The sequence below is a fragment of the Triturus cristatus genome, chromosome 6 (genome assembly GCF_964204655.1).
Source record: "Triturus cristatus chromosome 6, aTriCri1.1, whole genome shotgun sequence".
Classification (NCBI taxonomy): Eukaryota; Metazoa; Chordata; class Amphibia; order Caudata; family Salamandridae; genus Triturus; species Triturus cristatus.
The window spans coordinates 939,592,029-939,616,355 of NC_140589.1; positions in this window are offsets into that span (position 1 = coordinate 939,592,029).

The window sequence follows — 24,327 nt, forward strand, 5'->3', positions numbered from 1 at the left end:
CATGATCTGCTCTCTTTTCAAGTATCACCAGGGTTCAAGGCTTGCAGTCACCTCTTCAACCACTAGAAAATGGAAGCCACAGGGAAGAAGACAGTCCTCTGGCAAGCATTGCTAAACCCTGACTAGGATTAGGGACAGACCAGATCCCCACCACATTCCTAGGACCACCGGACCATACTGCACCTACACTGCAGCACACAGGGCACACAGCTCAGCTGATCATGGCGGAGGTCAACGCAGTTTACGAACACGATCCCGAGACAGTTTCTGCCCACCCCCCTCATGAGGCCCAAAATAGGAACACAGGACCACCTAATTTGCAGGCAAGAATAGACACCAGCATCAGGAGGAAGAACTGCATAACAAATGAGCCCCTATCCAGCTTTAGGAGGAAGAATTGCAAAACAAATGATCCCCATACTATAACACAGTCGGACAATGTGATGTCTCCAGACCTGGGTCAAAGTCTGTCGAAAGTCCTACAGGCCAAAACCGCCCAAACAACTTCACTCTCTTCAAGTTGCGGGGAGCTAAGCCACTCATCTACACTGCTTCCACTTTCGCAGAAGAGTGCTCAAAGGCACCAACCAGAAGCTCCTGGGCAACTCTCATATCTTGGCTTGCAAGAATGGGAAGACATGTTAGCAGCCTACACGCAGGATGTCCAGGACACATCCCTGTGCAGCAACCCTGTAGCAGTCGGAAAACAGGTTAGGCAGAAGCAGAGTCTTCCGGATCACTAGAGGGATAAAAAGTCAACACTAAAAGACCTTGAGCAAGTTTGCTAAAAACAGTACAACTCTTAGTGGACGCTCTCCAATATCAAGCAGACAAAATACACATGCAGTTAACCCTTCTCAATTCTCTGGTAGTCTATGTAGCAGGCATTGATAGGAAGTCAGGAGATCTGAAATCACTTTTCCAATGTGCACAGAACTGACCTCATGGTGACATACCAAGCTGTGGGTGCAACCTAATAGAGGACAAGCTAGCTTCTCTCCTCCAATGCTAGGCAATCTATGTAAGGATCTCAAAAAAGAAATTTGAGCTGCCAACAGTCTACCTCCCAGGGAGCAGCCTTCTCTTGCAGAGCAAAAGTTCATGGAAACTCACCCTCCAAACACCTGCACAAAATCCTGAATAAATCTGCAGTGGAACCTGCCCTCAGTCATGAAGTGTGCCTAAAAACAGCCATGGCCCAACCAGACAATGAGGCCGCTCTAGTTCATTGGAAGGTACCAGACACCCCTGATCCAAGGACAAAAGCAAGGCCTAGAAGGGCCCAATGGAGAAATGACCAGAACAGGAAGTCTGGTATAAACCAGGTAGATGTTTACCCTCTTTTTAGGTCAACATCATATCAAACTGCGACCACACCCATTGAGAGGGTCGAACAGCCACCGGAACCTGTAATGACCATGACCTAAGAGCCCACGACAAGAACTCCATGCCAAGCCATTTCAGGCACTGTCGAGGAAGGGCCCAGAAACTGAGCTAATCCTCCAACTAAACCAGACAGCAAAGAACCAATAATAGTTGGCACGTCCGTGGAAACAAGCATCGCTAGGACAGGCGCTGGAAAACACAACTACCAACAAGCCTCCGGCTTAACACTACATCCAACCAACATGGGCCCTCTGGTAGCACCAGTAAATTGCAACAGTCAGATGGGTTTGGACCCTGCCATCAAGAGGGAAAACCAGCCAGGAAACACCACAATTCCTACCATACTCACCAAACCACTGACAAAACAGCGAGGTCAGATGAGGCAGCCCAATCTCTGCCAGATGGGCATGGATGTGGCACTCTGCCTTGGGGAGCCATAGCTCAGCTGACGCAAGCAGAATTTGATGATGATTACCAATCTGATAAAGGAAGAAAGACAAGAGGAATAACCCAAGCACCCTCTGAAGACGAACACTCAGTAGGCTGCTCGTCTGAACCCATGAGACACCATGCCCACACAGCAACAAATTCACAGGCGGAAATGAACATCCTTATCTTCAGCCCAGAATATAAATCCAGAGGATCGCAGGACCTACTGAATCGAGGAAATATACTCCGGCTGCTGGCAAACATTCCATCCTTGACAGACCTATTCTTAGCATACCTGGAGTTGATGGAATGTATCCACCATAAAACCCCATTAAAGGGAGAAGTCACAAAGAGTATTTGGAGAACATCGAATACTGTACAGAAAGTCTTTGCAGAAAGCACCATCTTTGAGAACTGAGGAATAAACATTACCCCCTTTCATGAACCTAGCTACCCAGCACCCCTGCTGTCAGAAGCTAGGGGCAAACCATCTGTTAGTTCTATCACCACCACATGTTTCTGTGTTCAGAGGTGCAAAGGGGTTCTCACTGACCAAGAAGGAGTCCTCTCAAAACTCAAATACCGCCACGATCCAGACGATCTCTACCCTCCGCAAAATGATCTTAGATGGATCTCAAGAACAATCAACAATCAACTGGGCTGTAAATGACAAGAGCGGAGAACATTACCAGCCATGTAAAGCAACAACCTACTCCGTCTGTGTTCCTGGTATATTAATGGAGTCGCCACCAAGTGCTGAGACCCGGACTTTACCATCTACTGACAATCTTTTGACATCATTGCACTGCAGAAAACCGGCAGACAGATCTACCACACCACCAAGGTTTTCTGGGCTTGTTTCACACCAGCAATCCGGGAGGCAAATTATGTCCACTCACAAGGCAGACTGGTTACCTATGTTTCAATTAAATGCACAGCCTCGGTCCACCCCCTTCGCTCAACCACATCAGTAACTAACTCAATAAAAATATAAGTGCCAACTGCTGGACCACAGAACTAGACCTCAGATATAATACTTATCAATGCTTATATTCATCCAAAAAGGAAAATCAAGACAACTCAGAAATTCGTTGATCAGCTTGAGGCATACATAAGCAAGGGGGAAACAGCAGACATCCTCCTCACTGGTAATTTGAATCTATACCTGCTATGCTCCTCCTCAGAAGACGCGGTGACTGCTCAATCATCACTCTGAGACATACCCATACAGGGAAAAAGCAAACAGAGTCATCTAACTAGAACAGGTCAGCGCTTATTGGAGGACCTTGAGCACCTTAACCTAAGAGCCACCAATGGGAGGTTCATCGTCAACAACCACCGGCAGCCACTCTTCAACCACAAGCACAACAATAGATTATACTTATGTCTCCCTTTCCCTGTGTTCAAACTGGTAATTGCATTCCTCTTGGGAGACAAAAGCGACAGTGAGTACAGACCCCAAGAGCTCTCAATAAAAATAACAATGCCCATCTTCTTGCGGTCACAGGCTGCACCGGAGTCAATCTCTACAATCAACTACAAGAAGATCAAATTTGCTCAGGCAACAATTGAGCACCTTCTGCAATCCGCCATATCTCTCTGCAAGGCATGGTCAGGTACAAGAGCATTAGAGAGATGGAAGTTCTTCACCACCAACATGGCAGAGACTTTTGCTGTTCCACTCAAACCAAAGGTGCACCCAAATAACGAGGGGTTGTGGCGCATTGCAAAAATGCAATGGGTCCAAATCAAGAATGCCAAAAGAATGATCATTTGTGAGCTAAGGTCTCTACGACACATTTCAACTGACAATGCTTCTCAGACAGTATTGCAGCAGCAAAAACACATCTAAAGAGATCAAAATAGGCTACCAACAGGCAAAGAGAAGAGGAGATCTGGGCAAAACTCCATGCTGACATCAAGCACAATGACCACGGTTGATTTGGGGGAATGATCAAAAGCCTTACTCGTGCCTCACATGGGGGCCTTACCTCCCACATTTCTGAAGATGACTGGGTAAGATACCGAGGGGACCACTTCCATCAAGACCAAACCCCACAAACTACTGGTCCAGAACCGAAAAAACATTTACCTGGAAACCCCCTCGCCATCCAAGTAGTTGAAGGCATCTTCTCAGTACCGTATCCAACAGAAGCAAGCATGAAGCTCATACCATCTCCAGCACTCAACATCGCAATAATAAGGCAAATTGGCAAAGGTAGGAGGGAGGGGGCCTCAAGGCCAAACAGGATCCCCACGGCATTATTCAAACAGGACACAGAACTCTGGACGGAAGTACTAGAGCCTTTCTTTTCCGAAATAAGGCAGGTTGCTACAATTCCATCTTCCTGGAGGGGCTCAATAATCTCTCCGATATTAAAAAACAGTGACAAGTCATGTTATGTTCCATATAGGTACCCTATATAGGCGCAGGAAGCACTGCAACCTTTCACCTATATCTTTCCCTACATCACATACATAACGGTTCATAGTGACTGACCTTTTATCTAGATAACACTGCATTCAGAACGCAGGTTTTTCCCTGGTTTGAAACTCATACATTATGCATGAGGCTTCTTGGAAGCACAGCAGGACTCACAGCAGGACAAACTTCTCCTGTATAAAATCTATATGTAAAGTTCATGCCCGACATCATCCTTAGGCCGACACAGTCATACAGCAAGGGAGGACCCCTGGGGAGACCTGTGGGTAAATATGCATCACATCCTGCTAAGATAGCTAGAGGAGACCGAGACTTCCCGGCTGACACATTCACCAGAGACGCTGAGGTTCCTGCATGCAGACACTCCAGCTCGCAGTGGTCTGAAAACATCCCTTGCGGGGTGTGCTACTTGAGACCAGAACGGGGTCCCACAGTCTCAATTAAGGTAATGAGGTTGACTAGATCCTGGAGGAATTCTTGGCTTAACACCTACACCCATGCTAGGTACACTTAGGTACATCTAGTTAGGGAGGCATCGTAGGAGTACGCACCTTTTATTATCATGTGTTTTATCTACTTGAATGTATTCATGATTTTAGTACGATGGTAGAACTATATCATCCTTTTACTTTCATAGTACTGTTAATCATTTTATATCCTATACTGTCTAATGGTTGTTGCAGCACATCTATTCTACACCAGAATAACAACTGTTCAATAAATGAATATTGAAAACGCCCAGCTTGTTTTAATCGGTGTAACCCTCGGACAAAGTAAGCATGAGTGACTAAGCGAAAGGTAGTATATTGTTTCCACGGTCCAGAGGGATCAGTGTTGTCATGTTCTGCGGTTGCCAGAATCTATTCTCCCCTTGGTAAGAGGGGATTCTAGTGGCACTGTGAGCTAGCTGATATAGACAGGCTAACATACCCGGTGGGGGTGCATGGAATCAGTCTGCCACCAGTCGCACAGTGTATGTTATCCAAATGCGCAGATCCTGTATAGGTCATATAGGAACTACATGACATGCCGCCGCCAAAGTTGGTTGGGTACCTATTTAACAGTAGAATCTGAGTAGTTCAGTCGTGCTATTCTCACAAATCCTTATACACAAAATACCAGAGACGTCTGTACTGGGTAGGCTAAATTCCGCCACAGCTGAGTAGGCAAACATCCTATTTATTGGCTGTTGGTTAATCAAGCTTGAAGGACACAAAGTTCCTAAAAATTGTGCAAAACACCTTATCCTATATTTCCTGGAATTTTTCTTCGTCTCTAAAAACAATGACTGAAGACGTGGATAACGCGGGAGGAGTTGTGCAAAATTTGCACCTCTCTGATGAAGAATAAAATGCAGATGCAATTCCGATTGCGGAGAACTTTAGAAATACAGTCACCCTGAAACTGCTTGCGCATGGTTTAACACCTATGGGTGGCATAGTAGCATTTGTGATTGAGGCACACGAATCATACAGAACAGAAGTATTTTATTTGTGGGTTACTTTCCCAGCAGCATTGCAATGACAAAGCCTTTCACTTCTACACGGAAGGTGATGCACCAGCGGAATATTGTCCGTTTGAGGACATTGAGGTACCGCTTACGCACCAGGAACACTTATACTGGTTTAAGGCGCCTTACCCCATATAAGAAGAAGAGTAAGACTTGGTCCGCTCGGAAGAGAAGGAGGGACGTGGCCACTATTAGCAACCTATACACGACATTCTGACATTGAAACAATGCCAGGACCTGACTTACTCATATTTCACAAAGAATTAATAAACATTTACAGAAACATGACACAATACATCATGAGGACCTTTACAGTCCAGCCAGCAATGGCATCAACAAATACAGCTCAAGTTCAAAATACAGCAACTAAAATTACACCACAAGCATTGCACACAGTAATGGGTAAGATTCCCGCAAACGTGAACAAACACCATTCTGGATAGCTCAGAAGATAACACAGCTAGGAGCAGTATTCCCAAATACTAGCCCTTATGAAAAACACAGAATGCTAACAATCTGCTTGCCCATGGGGATCACATCACAACTAGAGGACTGTACCTTGTGGGGTACAGTTTTCGCTGTCATATATACCAGAACTCATGGTATCCCATCATTAGCAATAGTGCCAGATGTATTAAGACAAATACAAAATGAGTACGGATCACAGCCTGCTCTAAACCTGGGGATGAAGTTACTAGGTAACTATGCCCAGGTATCAGCAATATTACTGGTGAATATTAAAGAGGAAGCAGCATCAGTGGCCATCCGCCAACACCTAAGAGAGTTCAGTACTTTACAACAGGAGCAGGAACAACCCAAAATAATTGAAACTGCGTATGCCGAGTTAGGCAGAGACAGTTTGGGTGGAAAAGCAATAAAACCACAACTCCTGGGTAGCTCCGAGAAGGAGACATTCAAGCAGACGCCTACTTCTAAAAAGAAGTGGGACAATAACAAAAACCAAAATGTGAAAGAAACCAGATCTCAATCCAGAGGTAGATCTCCTACACAGGAGCCCTCCGAAAGGAGGTATAACCTTAGGAACAGGGATAACATTAGGAAACCTGACAGGTATCAGGAGACTGATACACGTTCCTCTCGTTTTTTTCAGGGTTCATCGAAAAATTCCACGAGGGAAGGACGGTCAGACAGACAAGAAGAGCTTACAAAGTCCAGAGACAAGCAGCATGCTCAAGACTATACTTCTAAAAAAGAAGATAAAGCCAAACCAAAACAACAGTTCAAAAAGAAGAAGGATGCAGGTCTAAAGATCAGACATGCCCAGAATTCTGAGGACTCGACTACTTAACGGGAATGGGCTCTGACGATGCTAGACAGTGTGGCAGAAGTAACAATAGCTCGCCAGAACCTGATGGAATTTCTGGTGACAGCAGACTTGAATGATTATATCACGGTGGAAACACCTGGTACTAGGGTAAGTGTCCCACATAAATTGTATGAAATAACACTCCAGATGGAGGGGGACAAATGTAGAACAGTTAGAGGTCTCTTTTGGGAGAACCTGACGTTTGACTATGACATTTTGTTAGCTGAACAAGATTGGCCGACAGCATTCGTCATGGATTGCCCTATGGGAGAAACAGTAATTTTACCAGCATTTTCTGACCACATTCCAAAACATTTATAATATACATATGTGCGGACGTGGGCGGTAGCCCAAGCTCCAGCATTATACAAAAACCATGTTGGACGGGATGAGGATTCAACCAACCACATTATTCCACTAAAAACACTCCAACTGCACAAAGGCAGTATCCTATAAAGCAAGAAGCTAAAAAACAGGTCAGGGAGATCTTAGATCAACTTGAATATCAAGGGGTGATTGAAACTTGCACCTCTCAAATGAATAACCCTTTGTTTCCGTTATCAAAACCAGACAATTCATATCGTTTAGTTTTAGATTAGAGACATTTAAACACTTGCACTAAGACGTTTGCAGTTCAAAATGCAGACAGTGCCGCATTAATGAATAACATTGTGCGGAAAAAATACAAAACAACAATAGATATCTCCTGTAGATTCTTTTGCCAAAATATAGCGCCCGAGAGCAGATACTTGACAGCATTCTCAGCAATAGGGTTAAAGAGGCAATTTTGTCGACTTCCCCAGGGGTATAGGAACAGCCCAGGGTTGTTTTCAGCCAGAGTAACCGAATTACTTCAAAATCTGGATGAATTGGCATTGTTCTATGTGGATGATATTTATCTAATGGACAATGACCTGGAGGAACACTTGTACAGAGTGAATACCATAATTTGGGGATTCGCCTCTGAGGGTTACAAATTAAACTTTAGAAAATCAAAGATAACCCACTTTTACATCCTTTTTTTAGGATACGATCTTTCAAGTGAAGGGAAAAGCCTGGCAGCTAACTTTTTAGAAACATGTGTGCTGCTCCAACCTCCGAAATCATTAAAAAACTTCCAATCAATACTAGGATTCCTTAATTTTTGCAGAACACACATTTTGGATTAGGCAGAAAGAGTAAAACCTTTGTACGATTTAATAAAACCTGATTTTTCAGTAAGACAATGGACACAGGAACACACAGATTCACTTTGTTCCTTACAAGCTGACATGATAGCTTCAAAACACTTACAGACACGCGTAAACGTACGCAACCTGGTGATCCGTATAGTTGCGGGTAATCATGGTACACCTATCTAACATATAATGAAGGTGACCTCTACAACAAAAGGGGCCCCTGAGAGCGGATAGCAGGCAGGTCGGACAGGGGAACGAGAACCAAAACAACAGTTGAGAGAGACCCAAACCTGCCTGGAAATGATATCGGGGTGCTTGTAAAGTCACTAATATCTTAAACCCTCGCTTAACTAACAGGATAGTTCCACCAATTAGATAAGATAGATTTTTAGGAAGAGTATTTTTAGTGTTTTTTATTATTTTAAGTGTTTAGTCAAGGTTTGCAAAAATAACATATAACATAATTTCATTGATGCAGACAAAACATATAAAGGGAGTCCTACATTCACACAATCAGAACATACTCACAACCACAAACACATGCATACTCATACACTCTAAACACTCAAGGGCAATTCATCATTAGTAATGCGGTCAAAGATCCAACTCAGTTCAAGTTTATGTGTAAATGGTCAATATAATAAGTGCACTTTCGTGCGTCCTCTAGTTGTGGACAATGGACATATGCGGAGGCATGAGGATTTCAAGCGCCGACGCGCATTTCGGTGTCTAACCCAATGTGGGTCATACCTTCATCAGGGCGACCAGGTCAAATGTGGGACACAAAGAAAGATGCGCCTGCGGGGATAATTAACTAATGTAAGACAATAGGTATCATACCATGTGAATAAAGTTTACATAAGTCAGAGGGATACAATTCCAACATAAGCAACGTATATTAACAAGGGGATTTAAGAGTTAGTAGCGGAAGAAAAAGGAAAATGTACATTTGATCATAAACGGGATCTGGGATGATGATCTAAATAAAAAATGGGGGGGAAGAAGGTATAAAAGATCTGGGAAATACAAGAGCCCGTTCAGCGATCCCGTGCAGAGGAAAAGGGCTTACCAATAGCTTATTATGGATACCGTAGAAGAGGGCTCTTCAGGCTACTTGACGAGGGAATTTAAAATGCAAGATGATCCAATAGAGCTGTGTGTCCAGTCTCAGTGGAGAAGGCGCTCAATGGCACCTATTCAAGCCAATCCGGTGTACATCTAAGGAGATAATCAAACAAACACAAACACAAATCTGGTCTATCTCAAGAATAGGAGAAGGGAATCGCCCAGATGGGCAGCTCATTAGTCGAAACAAGAAAAGGTAGCATTTAAAAATGATAGAGCAAAAGTAATGGGACTAACGTTCCTGAGAAGACAGGAATCAACCGGCCAAGGGTACCCACAAGGTTGTCAATCATAGGGAAGGTGTCTGGCCTAATGCAAAAAATGGAACATGGGGCGCTAGGCTGAAGCGAGAGATGAAATAGAAAGGAAACTCTATCAATACAATTATATGTACATGGGCCGGGAGACCCGGGACATTGGGGATTCTAGGCAGACACCGCTAACAATGCATGTCTGTCGATCTCACACTGCAAGGTGGATAAGAAAACAAACAGGTCTCAGTCATTTAGTGGGAGAGGATACATACATAATGTATGTGTCAAGAATGGGGACAGGGGAAAGCATTGGGGGCGAGACTCACCACTGTATATTAGGCAGACGCGGCGGTCTAAGTCCTCCTGCAGCGGACGGGGCAGCAGGCTCGCGGCAGTCAGCAAAATCAGCTGAAGGAACCAGATAGACTTTTGGGGGTATTTAACGGATGAAATACAAATGACGTAATCATTAGGATCTGGTGGTTCGTGCTCCTCCCAGCGGCGTGCGGGATGGAAAAAGAAAAAGAAAGAGGACTGCCCCCAGCTTCAGTATAGCCAGGATAACGTGGTGGCCATATTAGACATGAAAGATGCTGAGTAAACCAAGATGAGACAGGCTAACGGATATATGGGAGTATATCGGATAAATCAAAAAATATACATTGGCCAAAATATCCACACGGATGGGGCTCCTCCCTAGGAACAAGATTTAGGGCTAAGGAACTAGCGGGTTACAAAAAATAATGAACGGCAGATAAAACGCAATGGCCATATCAGGCAAGGGCAGACAAATTTTCAAAGATAACACAAGACACAATGCAAGGACACACCAAAGAATTGACGGGGGACAATATATAGGAAATATCGTCAATCTAGCTAAAGGACAGAAATAAGATGGGGTTACAAAGGAGAATCAAAAGGGAGACAGCACGAATAAGAGCGATGAAAGGGAGAAGTGAACAACCTCTGTTGCATGGGGACATAAAAGAATATAATGAAGGTGAGACAGTACCAATAGCACACAAATCATATTTGTACACAAATGCTAAGATGAGTTTTGCATCAACTGAAACTTTTTTGGCAGCAGTACAGACTGCTTTAGTTAGAAAAAGAACCCTGGCTCAAAGGAAACGTATAATAGCCGTTACACCAGTTCCAGCCTTAGAGGCTGCAACAAAGGCAAGCGTTCCTAACGCTGAAGCGATACATCCAAGATGGATACAATGGGCTAATTCTCTCACCGCAACAGATGTACAATACAGGTACGACCCAAATATTAAAACACAAGCGGTTCTGCAATACAAACAAGAATATCCTCTACCAAATGAAATAATGCGTCTAGATCAGTATGACTACATTATTTATACTGATGGTTCTGCGCAACCGGCCATAGGGAGTAAACAGCAATACAACTTTTACTATGTGCAGTCATACAATGAATATCTAAAACATTGGGGACAGAATGGGTTTAAAGATGCAAAAGGTGGAACAATTAAACACAAAACGCTTTGGGAACAGGTAGTGGAATTGAAAAATGAACTACCAAGGGCTCACGTGATACACACATTGAGTCATCAACGTGATGGCATTCACGTTGAAGGGAATTCATTGGCCAATGAGGCCGCGAAGGGGGCTGTGCGCACGGCTTCCGTAGCAGCAATCACTCGTTCAAAAATGAGAATAGACGGTGAAATAATGGTTGCGATTATTGTCAAATGCAATAATTCAGCAGTACCGAAAAAGTTTCCACTCAAGTACTCCTCCAATTAGATGCAAACGATATTCCATTTGCTCAAATTCCTGGAGTGGGGGATAGAGTAATACCAAATATGGATCAAAGGTTAGGATTATTTCTAGCATCAAACGAGGCTATGGGTTCTACACATGCAGGAGTTTCTGCTACGGTTTCTCTATTGAAACAACACTACTGATGGTCAGGACTAGGAAGGCAAAGACTACGTCTTGAAATGTGACATCTGTCAGCAGATGAAAGGCTCCACCGTAACACGTCCAGTGCAGACACCATTACTGATATCAGACAATACCCACTCGCATGTGTTTATTTGGACCACTGCTGCCCCTTACAATCTGATGGGGCTTACAAGTATATCATGGTTGCAGTGGATTCCTGCTCTAGGTTCCTATGGGTGTGGCCCCAGCACTCGGCTGACGCTCAAACTGTTTTAAAGATTTGTGAGTCTTTATAGGGACATAGGCAATTGGCAAACTTCATTCTGACCCTGGCCCCGCGTTTAGCTCTAGGGCTTACAAGGAAGCTATGGGAAGTCTGGGTGTAGCATTGCGGTACTCCTCTCCAGACCATCCCGAGGGAAATTCGGTTGTGGAGAGGAAAAACCGGGACTTAAAGCAATATTTAACAGCCAGAGTATGAGGCTTGGGTGGAAATTGGGTGAAACATCTGTATGGAGTACAAAGGGCGTTGAATATTCAGCCAAGAAGCTCTCTAGGGGGGGGTTACCCCTTATGAGGTCCTATTTGGGATAAAAATGTGGTTACTTGATCTTGATTGTGAAGGCACAGTGGCGGATACAAAACAGTTTGACATCTATAAACGTTTGGCTGTTTTACAGGACCTGAACGAAACCAGGGCATTACAGAGTAATGTCAATATAAAGAAGAATGCCACTGGGGAAGTAAAGAGTGTCACGGCAAGACCTGTCTGGATCCCTAAAGTAGGGGATCTAGTCAGAGAAAAAATAGCGGACAAAAAATAATTTGGACCATCATACAGAAAGCCTGTACCTTTCCTGACAGTTGAAGGAACAAGAACTGTAATTCTGCCACCTCTTGCCGGTAAAAAGGAGAAAAGATTTGTCTCAATTGAAATAATCAAACCACACTATGTGGCCGATACTGAATAGTAGGCTGCATTTGTTCCGAAGTAACAGACACCCTCCTCTCACAACTATACAAGAAGTTCAAACAGAAAGACTCATCACATTTGAAGGGTCACCTGCAGGAAATGAAGGATTAAGTAACAATGCAATGGAACTCGTTCCTCTTGAAATAAAGTTCAAAATGAGAACTCCACTGAAAGACAAATTTCTATTCGACCAAACACGGATATCTACATCAACATGCTCCAACAAGAGCAAGCTACAGTTTCTACAAAACCTATGGAACTACCAAATATTGCTCGAACTGCATCTAGCTATTTCATTGACTTTAACACCTTCTCGTTAGATCCAAGCAAACCTGAAACAATGCCAGCCCAAAGAACTTGTCTACAACAATTTAAAGATTTTCTGAACTTTCTTAAAAATACTTACCTGGTATCATCTTGGAAATTGCCATACAGATTTCGATTCCGGAGTGGGGAAAAAGAAGTGTTTCTTAGCAGTACTAATTGCAAGACTACCTTAAGTGGATCACTTATATGCCAGGATATAATGCTTCATGGGGCCTGTAATGGTTCAGTAGCAAACTTTTCCTGTTACTTAGATCCAGTATTTAAACTACTTTCGAATTGGAGTTACTTGATGCTGAACGATCAAGGTTGCTGTGGGATGCTTTCGGGCATCAGATATCTGGTTACTATAAGTTCCAGGGTTACTTTCTGTATGCAAGTATTGTTTGACCCAACACATACAGTCAAGGAGGCACCCCTATGGCCTTCATTAAATATTTCATTAATACGGTTTCGTTCTTTGAGCAGGATGAAAGCCATGCATACACAGAATTCCGTGCCCTTAACCTCTGCTAGAGAGACTTTTGATCTCCAAGTAGCAAGGTCTTCAGCAGAGATACAGGCACTTATATGTACAAACTTCCCTTTCCATTTAGCAGAAATGGTAAATCGTATCTTTAACACGTCTGATACGACAGGCATTGTCCACCTATTTAAGAACATAGGTTCTGGACTGTTAAGCACCTTTCAGACGGTCTTTGAAGTTATTCGTAAATTTATTCACTCTGAATGTGGAAGCATTTTTGGAGGACTGCCGCTGATCCTGTTTCTAATAGCTGGTATCCTGATTGTCGTGTTTTTACTATACCAAGGAGATGGCAACAGTACTCCTGGAGAGAAAATAACTTGATCGCATGGTCCAACTTCTAGGCACACCTCGCCTAAGGGAACTAAGTGCTTCTTGGTTCTTGTTGTTTAGACCAGTCTGGATGGACTGCATCTTACCTGTCCTCTGATGCCTGTTTTGCGGAAAGGAATGCGTGTTGGATCTTTGTCTGACACTCCCATCATGTGCATGACTGGACATTGATGCTGTACTGGACCCAATAACGGCCCATGTTTTGCAGTGTCCCCAGTGTATTCCCATGTTGATGGCGGCATTCCTAGAGCCACCACAGGTAGTATCTGCTCCTGTTTGTATGGACACCGGCTCCTCCTCTAACACCCAGGCCTTGGATGGTGCACAGGCTGCACAAGCTGCCCCAGCACTGGCTGTGGACAGTACGGAAAATCATCTGTGCTCAATAGACAATCTGCAAGGTGCTACAGGGTCCGCCAACTGCAGAAGAAAGCTACGAGAATGTTGCATCTACCAGCCAGGACACATAAACATTTGACTCATTTGGCCCATTGTGTGCTGGGAAGAAATTTGGCTTTATGAAAACAAAACAGAAAACTAAATACTCTATATCAAAATGTACATTCCTTTCACGCATTTTTGGCTTTCAACATGCTTGTAATAGTTCGGACAATGCATGCGAACATATTAGAGCAGTAGCCTTTCTGTCAACTCCTGATACTTTTCCTTTTCAACAACTTTAAAAAAAATGTTTAGGTAAACATTTTTAAACAAATGTTTTTGGCACAATAAGAAAATAATGTTTTGTATATTGGCATACAAGTATCTAGAACAACTAGTAGTACATGTAGAATTTAAAACTATGTCGTCCATTCGGAAGAGGAGTGGGTGTTATATACAAGATAGGTACTTAATATAGGCCTCAGTAAACTCGGTACCCTTCACCTATATTCTCTCCCTACATTACAACTGTCACGGGTTACAGGTACTGACCTTTTACCTAGATTTTACACAGCATTCCGAACGTGGGTTTTCCCTAGTTCGAAATCTCATACATTATGCATGAGGGTTTTTAGAAGCACAGCAGGACTGCAATGTCCTGTATAACATCTATGAACAAAGTTCATGCCCAACGTCATCCTTAGGCCGACACAGTCATACAGCAAGGTAGGACCCCTGGGGAGACCTATAGGTATATATACATCACATCTTGCTATGATAGCTAGAGGAGACCGAGACTTCCCGGCTGACACACTGACCTGCATGCAGACACCCTAGCTCGCAGTGGTCTGAAACATCCCTTGTGAGGTGTCCAACTCGAGAACAGGACTGGGTCCCGCAATCTCACTTAAGGTAATGGGGTTGACTAGATCCTAGAGGAATTCTTGGCTTAATACCTACACCCATGCTAGGCACACTTAGGTACATCTAGTTAGGAAGGCATCGTAGGAGTACACACCTTTTATTATAATGTGCTTTATATACTTGAATGTATTCATGATTTTAGTATGATGGTAGAACTATCCCATCCTGTTAGTTTCATAGTACTGTTAATCATTTATATCCTATACTGTCTAATGATTGTTGCAGCACATTTATTCTACACCAGAATAACAGCTGTTCAATAAATGATTATTAAAAACGCTCAGCTTGTTTTAATCGGTGCATCTCTCTGAGACAGACTAAGTAAGCACGAATGACTGAGTGAAAGGTAGTATATTGTTTCCACTGTCCTGAGGGATTAGGGTTGTCATGTTCTGAGGTTGCCAGAATCTATTCTCTCCTTGGTAATAGGGGATTCTAGTGGCACTATGAGCTAGCTGATACACACAGGCTAACATACCCGGTGGGGGTGCACGGAATCAGTCTGCCACCAGTCCCACAGTTTATGTTATCCAAACGTGCAGATCCTGTATAGGTCATATAGGAACTACTTGACAAAAGGAGTAGCTCTGTCATGTTTTATTTCTTGGTAATGGTAATGACAAATTCTCTTTACTGGCAAAGTTGGATTTGACATCTTTATTTTAGAAATGCCACTTTTAGAAAGAAAAAGACACACAATTAATGGACGGAATGCAGAACAAATCAAAACATTCACCCCCAGTCAAGAGATCTGGGTTAAATCCATCATTCTTTTGCTCACCATGCCACCACAGTTTAGACCTGCCCATTTGCAAATCAGTCTTGACCCTGTGCCTCATGGGAACAGTCCAACCCGAACTGCCAAGCCAGGTCCTCCCGGGACCGGAAACAAGCATCCTAGGACCGGTTTCGGGGTTTCACCCCTCTTCAGCCAGGATAGCTTGATTCCAGTGGCACAGTGAGCCCAGGACCCACGTCTGGGCATACCTGGCGCACTTAGGGCGAGAAAGCAAAAGACACACAATTGACGGACGGAAAGCAGAACAAATCAAAACATTCACCCCCAGTCAAGAGATCTGGGTTAAATCCATCATTCTTTTGCTCACCATACCACCCCAGTTTAGACCTGGCCATATGCAAATCAGTCTTGACCCTGTGCCTCATGGGAACAGTCCAGCCCGAACTGCCAAGCCAGGTCCTCCCTGGACTGGAAACAAGAGTCCTAGGACTGGTTTCGGGGTTTCAAGGATGCTTTATTCTAGTCCAGGGTTCCAAAATCAACTGGGGGAGGAACCTTCACCAGCCAGTCATCAAGTACACAAATACATGGACTCCAGACCACTGGAAGATGACATAATCTAACACTAGCATCGTGGTGAGGCGCGCAGAGCTTTCATAAGGCTGAAGGCCAGCACCATGAACTGATGTAGCTGTAATCCCACTGTAAAAGGAATGTAATACCCATGACCTTGATGGACTGGCATTGGAAAATTGCCATTCTTGACATCCAGGTACACCACTGGTGCACCCTTGAATCCTGTACATTTAAGGTCAAGAGAGTATGGCCTGACTGAAATACAGCATCTTGAATTTATCATCATGCACTTAGACGTTTAGGAACCTCAAGTCCAGAATTGGTATGAGGCCTGAGTCATTCTTCGAAACCAGGAAATAGTGGGAGTAAAAACCAATGCACCTCTCCTCCAATGGAGCTTCTTTGGCTCCATTATCCAACAATTAGAGAGCTTCTGTCTCCAAAATTGAGACATGGTTTGGGGAATACTTCATAACAGGATGGAAATGTTCAGGGGCAGTAGCCACATAGTGATAGGCATTACCTTGCACACCAATTGAATCAATCGGCGGTCCTTTATGATGAACTCCTACTGTTTTAGAAGGCATTGAGGCCTTCTCCATGACTAGAAGTTGATGGTCCTGCGAGGCAATCTAGAGCAGCTTCCCAGAAGCAAAGCAAGCAGCTGTAGTGGGGGGACTGCAAGTGCTGTCATCCTGGGGATCTTCCCCTCCCACGAATGGAGTTGGTTTGCACAAGCTAAAGAGGTTCTCTCCGTCATTAAACCTAGAATCAGGAAAAGCCACCAAAGCAATTCTATCATTTGCAGGATTGTTTGGCAGGAGAAGCCAGCCCTAGGGAGTAACCCATAGCATGAATATTCTTAAACTGCTAAAACGAGGAGCCTGCCTTTTCTCCAAATAGTTTTGCTTCATCAAATGACATGTTCAGCAATGCAGCCTGGACGTCTCTACAAAATATTGTTGAATGCATCCAGACTTGCTTACGTAAGGTCACTGACATTCCCACAGAACTTGCCCCAGTTTCAGATTAGTTCAAAATATATTTCAGTATTTCTTTGGGACAATCAACAGCGATCCTGATAAATGCATGGGTCACGTGTTCCGGGAGAAAAAAAGTAGCAAGTATAGCCATGTCCCAGAAAGTATGGACACACCACCCACTGGGGAATCTGGCATTGGTTGTGTGTAAGACAAATCTACCTGATGCAAACAATTGTCATCCGATGGAATCAAGATGTTTACACAAGTAGTTGAAAGGGGCAGTAGAAAAGGTATTGAGGTTTAGTTTTGCTAAAGATGCTTGAGCAATGAGGGTTTCCAGACATGATGACCCAACAAACACTTCGGATTGATTCAGCGGGCCTGTCTTGGCATGCAAGTTGCCTCTGGACTGAAAAACCCGTAAAGGGCTCTCAAGCAACCAAGTCCTCATTGAAGGACAGAAGAGGTTTGGAACCATTAATGATGGCTATAAACTTTCTGTATGGATTTTGGACTTGGTTTCAGCAGCCAGGCCTAATCTGTTGAAAAACTGCCATGTAAATGTTGAAATGTTTGCTTAAAACCCAAGGGGACATCCATGCATGTAAGGCATGGAAAGAAACTAACGACAGTGTGCAAGGCAGCGCCATGTATATGTTGTCACTTCCGGGGCTAAGGAAAGCACGACTTGAGTCACGAGGCACTGGCTGGAGGGCTATTCCTAGGAGAAAGATGTTTCTGGATCCGTTCTCCTGTTTGGGAGATTGATAAAGTGAGAAATATCCGGTTAGAAGTAGCCATTGGAATAGTTATGCGCATTTGTGCCTGCCAGTTTTTTAATGAGTTACTGCATTACGAGCAGACTTAATGGCTTTGCCAATGCTGGTTGAAACAGTGGACAACTGTTTGTCTTTTCAAAACCCGAGAGCAGTGAGGCAAACACAAAAAACGATCTCATTTTTAAAGGTCGTTGCAAAAATTCCGTGTGAGTCCATGCAATGCTAGTAAATTACAAAAGCACCGGTGTCATAACCCCTGCAGTATTTGTAGAGGCCTCTAACAGCATTGTTGTCATAGCTAGATGAAAAACGTCTTGTTCGGATGCTGTTATTGCTTGGCCATAAACTTTTATGGCAAGATTCTGGTCTTTCGGGCCTTACATCAGAAATACATCCCCGGAGACAGAAAGTGCCACTGCCTTCTGCAATCCATCTTTTTAGTAGCTAGAATGAGTGCCTGCTATTACTTGGATGGAGTTGCTGGTCTTATGTTTAGCACCTCATCTTTTTGCAAGATGTCGACAAAGGTGCATGCTTGGCATTTTGTGTGTCTCCTCCGATCCCAAAGTAGGTGGTATAGTCTTTATGGACACAGAACGCTATATAAGCCATACTCAGAACATGGGGAGCAAGAGGCCCTGCACGCAAACATAGCTGGCTGGACATCAAGCAGAAAAGGTCGAAACTTTCTGTTTTGAACATGCAATATATATTTTTTTCATTGACAGGTGAATTTTTCTACTTTTATTAAGTTAGTCTCCGCAAAACATGGTCTTTGAAAATACAAACCTTATCATGACAACTAATCGCCTTCCTTGGATCCCTTCGACAGCATAATTTTACAACATGCTCTCCTTCAATGTGTTCTCGAATCTCCAGTTAATAAACTTTAGGAAACGGGATATACCATTGTGTGTATACAAGTGCACACAGTACTGGGTCGCACAGGTAAGAGTGGTGGGGAACAGTGGCATAGCTAGCCCTATGGGCGCACGTGGCGGTCTCAGCGTTTGCCACCCCACAGGGGCTGCTGTGAAGAGCGGGGGTGGGGTAAGGTGCTGGCCAAGTATTTCTCCGTTTGCCGTCCCCTCGTGGCATTGAGGAGGGGGGGCTGTTGCCGCCCAGAGATGGCAGGTGTTAGCAGGGGTAGGCCGCCGCCCTCAAAACTCATGCCGCCAGGAGCAGACCACCCCCCCCCGCCACTGGTGGGGAACTTGGGGGCATATTAACAAGGGCCGGCGATAAATATCGCAAAGCGTGCTTAGCGCTTGCATATTTATCGCCGGCTATCTCTGGAATTTATCGCCCGGTTTGCGCGTTATTAGCAACGAGCATCGCCGAGGCGATAAAAATTCCAGAGATAGTTGGGATATCGCCGTTTTCCATGGTGGAAAATGGCGATATCCTAGATGATAGGGCCTGTGGTCTTAGCCACAAAATCCACCCCCCATGTTAAGTATCCCTTAGTCAGGAATTTAACAGACGTTAAATTCCTGCGTTAAGGCATACTTAACGCGATTTCAAAAATAGCTACCCTCCCTTGTTAATATCGCGAAGCTGCCTTCGCGATATTTTTCCAAGGGAGTCTTGTCAGGCACGCCTCCTTTGCATCTCATTAGCGATGCGATCGGAGGCGTGCTGTAAACGGGCGCTAAGTCAGCAAGACACGCGATAGCGTGTCTTTGCTGATAAGGCGATGAAATTATCGCCGCTTTTTGCCCGAAAATGGACGCAAAAGCGGCAATAATTTCATATCGCCGCCTTGTTAATATGCCCCCTGATTTGGCTCTAGGTAGCACATTGTGCACCAATACTGGGAGAAGAAAGGAATGCACCGTATTGTGATAAATAAGGCATATTCCTGCCTTTTCCTTGTAACACATTGCAGCAAGGTAACTTGCTACGGTACAATCTGATAAATATGGCCCCAGTTTTCTTCAAGCTAAGTGAAGTTTGCTATGCCCCTTGAGAACTGTGACATTACAAGTTGCTTGTAATAACTTGTTACAAGTGACTGGATGCATCATTTTCTTATAGGTGCTTTCTGATGTAAGATCGAAAAAACAATAATAAAATACAACCCATTATCGGGATATTATGAGCTCCCACATATAACTAACTAAAGCACATAACCCTAAATATGCTTTTTTGTCATCCAATTTATAAACAGAAGCAGGAGCCTTATGGGTAAAGTATATTATGTACCATGGGTGGCATAAGACTAACCGGTAGGAATCCTACCTTTACTGCTCCTTAATGTTCTTTGTGAATATACTTTTGTAAATCAGGCACCATGAGTGGAATCCTTTGTGATATTGTTTAGGCTGGGGCGGGGAAGGGGAGATGCTGTCTCTTGCTGAGGCCTCTACACACACACACACACTCTCTCTCTCTCTCTCTCTCTCTCTCTCTCTCTCTCTCTCTCTCCCTCTCTCTCTCCCTCCCTCTTATTAATTATGGGGTCGGGGGCTACATGCTCAAAGAGTAGACAAGTTAGCACTAACCAGTACAAAAATATTTTGGCACATCTTGGAAGCATATTACTTTATACTATTGTAAGCCTTTGCACGTTTTCCTTTTTCTGTTATGGTTGATAATGTTTTAGTTTTCTTTAGTTGCTCTGGATGTCTCTGATTTTACAAATATATAGCAAATAAAGGGGCAGATTGATGTTGCACTTGCGCCACTTTTGCGCCGCCGTTGCGTCACTTTTGTGACGCAGCAGCGAGGCAAATCCTGCGCCATGGTGCGGGGTATTTACAACATGACGCATCTGGGAGATGCGTCACGTTGTAAAGCCTTGCGCCACATGTAGGCGTTCCAGGGCAGGTGGGGGCGTTCCGGCGCAGGAACGCCTCCTAAAAGTGGCTGAGTGAAATCTACAAGATTTCACTCAGTCACTTTTAGGCCCATGCTGCGTCAAAACCCTGCGCCTGCTTGAAGCAGGCGTAAGGATTGACGCAGCATTGTAAAGATAGGGCCCCCCAGAGCATTGCTGGAGCTGCGTCGCGCTTGCGAATCAACTCCAGCAATGCGTCACTTTTACGGCACAGATGTGTCACGCATCTGTACCATTTTTGCCCCATGGTGCGCCGCATTATAAATGCGGCGCATCCATGGTGGCGCAGCTGTGGCGCATAATAACTGGCGCATCCCTGCTGATATGCAGGGATGCGCCAGTTATTATAAATCTGCCCCAAAGTATTTTGTAGTACGTTTCTGGTAAACGATATTTCAATACATATTTGTGAATTGGGCTGTGACTTTCCAGACATATGTGGAAGCAAAGAGCAGAGTCTCTTCTTTCTTGCTCTTCCCACTGCTCTGGCTCAATCCCCCAAACTTGGCAGATTTGCCTCTTTGATTTCGTTTGTAATGTTTTCATTTTGACTTGCTGCTGAAGATTTCCCCAGGCTCCCATCGTTTCCCTGATGCTGCTACCACCAGAGAAGCCTTTTTATATTCGAGGATGATAATTTTATTTCCCCAATTATGATTTCCCAACTACACAGCTTTTAATTAAGCATGGCTCAGGGGCCTCAGATGTGTCGGTAATTAATTATTTTGCATTTAATCCTTAAAGGATAAAAGCTTTTGGGAACCTTAACTCTCATATGAAAGAACTTTGAGTTTTTACTATGACTTGCTGAATAGGGACGCGTCTTTCCCTTTGGCTAGACTTCCTGCTTGATGTTTTATTCACATGTCATTCCTCCAGGGCTTTGCACGCTACCTTCATTAAAAGGGAACATGGCAAATAAAGTTCAAAGATATTAGATAGGTTACGCTAGGTGGCGCTAACGTATTAACCAACTCAGAAAATGTTCAATGCTACCTTTTTTTTCACTCTGCTATGAGCGTTTATTTTTCGTGTTTTCAGCGCATAGGTTTATGCATGTTTTGCCAGGCCTGGCTTTAGCGCTGGGTGCGCCTGGTGCGACAATCTTTTCAGGCGCCTCCTAATGACCTCTTTCTCTACAGATTCCCTCAGTACCCTCCTCCAACAGTGCCCCTCATCTCTCCGTAGCCTCTCTCTCACATGCATTTAATTTGCTTTATAGCGCTACTCATATCAATGTAGGGTATCAAAGCATTTTAACTCGCACACATTATAGAGAGACAATGAATCATGCCCATGTGTAAATAAGTCTATAAGAAATGCTACATCAAACAATCAGGATTACAGGGTGCAGGAATCGCATGCAATCCATACTAGTAGGCAGGAGGCTTTGGTCTGGACAAGAACAAATTTAGGGGCATATTATCAAGGACGGCATTAAAATGATTGCCCCTGCCGCTAAAGCGGCGATAATGTGCTTGATAATATGCCGCAGAGAATTCCCATAGAAGCCCATGTTCCGGTGTGAACATGGGCTTCTATGGGAATTCACAAGGGCATATTATCAAGCCCATTATCGCCGCTTTAGCAGCAGTTTTCTGCCGCTAAAGCGGTGATAATTTTAACGCCGTGCTTGATAATATGCCCCTCAGAGACATAGCGGCATATTATCAAGGGCCAGCGATAATTATCGCTGGCCGTACATAGCGACAGAAATATTATTGCGGGCTATCGCTGAATATTATCGCCATGATAACGCAATATTTACAACGCATAGCGCTATGGCGATAATATTTCAGCGATAGCGGTGTTTTCAATGGAACATCGCTGGTTTTCCAGCGATGTTCCATTGAAAACAGCGATAACATTGCTGATAGGACCCTGTGGTCCTATCAGCATAATCCATCTCCCATTAAAAGTATGCCTTAGTCAGGAATTTAACAGACTTTAAATTCCTGAGTTAAGGCTGAGGTAGCGCGATTTATTTTATCGCTGCACCTCCTTGTTAATATCGCGAAGCTGCCTTCACGATATTAACATGTGTTGTTTTCACAGCCACGCCTCTTTTGCATCTCATTAGAGATGCGAGGCGAGGCTGTGAAAAAACGGGCTCTACATCAAGGAAACACGCGCTAGCGCGTCCTTGATGATATTGCAATATAATTATCGCCGCTTTTCGCCCAAAAACGGACGCTAAAGCGGCGATAATTATATCGCCAGCCCTTGCTAATATGCCCCATATTTATCATTTTTTCACGCAACACAATGCAGCTAGACACATTGTTGAGTGAAAGGGAGACGGCAGGAATGTGCCATATCTATCAGGATATCTCATCCTTGTGCTGGAGCACTTTTGGCTGCCTAGCACCAACGCAGGCACCCTTGCACCATGGTGCAAGGGTTGCCCGTGTTACATGCAGGATTGCTTTATGTGTTTCTTACTGTACGTTCATAGTACATTTTTACCATGAACAGCATGCTTGCATGTAATTACATGAAGTGGTTAATGAAACATTTTTGGGAACTGCGCATAACGAGTATAACAAAAAATTCCCAAATTATGCACATTATGTCAAGCCTCGAGGCTCCATGCTGTGATTACTTCATAATGTTTTGCATACCTTCGCAGTAATATTAATGTGGCTGCCTGTGGCTAGACTCTTCACCTTCAAGGTAATGTGCATGGCACATCGAGCAATCTATGGAAATGGACCTTTTGGCCTTCAATAGAAATTCCACATATCTACAAGTAGGAAAATAAGGTGCATTGGTCCCAAGAGAAGGAAAAGGCGTCCACTTGCTAAGGTGGACATGGGCAAGTGATCTTTCTAACTAACAAGCTTCACACAATTAAAACATTTATTTCAACTGATACAGTCTTCAAGTTCCCATTGAGCAGGAGCAGATCAAAACCCAGTGTTCTCGCTGTACTTGGTGTCAGCCTCCTTTTCATGTATAATACAATGCCAACTTCTTCTCCCACTGCGATCCTTACATTACCTCACAAAGGGGTATTCACCTCCTCAGTTTCTCACCCACTACAGGTGTTGAAATCACTGTCCAAACCAACTAACTGCTACTCTCTGACCTGCAAATGTAAGCTACCAAAGAATAAACATTTCAAATACGCACACAGAAACTTTGGTATCCGAAACAGAAAAGTATTATGTACAACTACCAGAAATACACTGGGGCTTATGGTTGAGAGGCTTGCGCTGCCGGAGGGTCATCACTTTTTTTGATGCTCCGGCGGCACAAGTCTCTCAATCATATCTATGAGGCGGCGCAAAGCCACTCTGCGTGTCCTTGCATGGCCTCATAGATATGGAGTAAGACCAAGCAGCGCAAGCCGCTGCCTTGCCTTACCATGCGTCAATGAGGCATTAC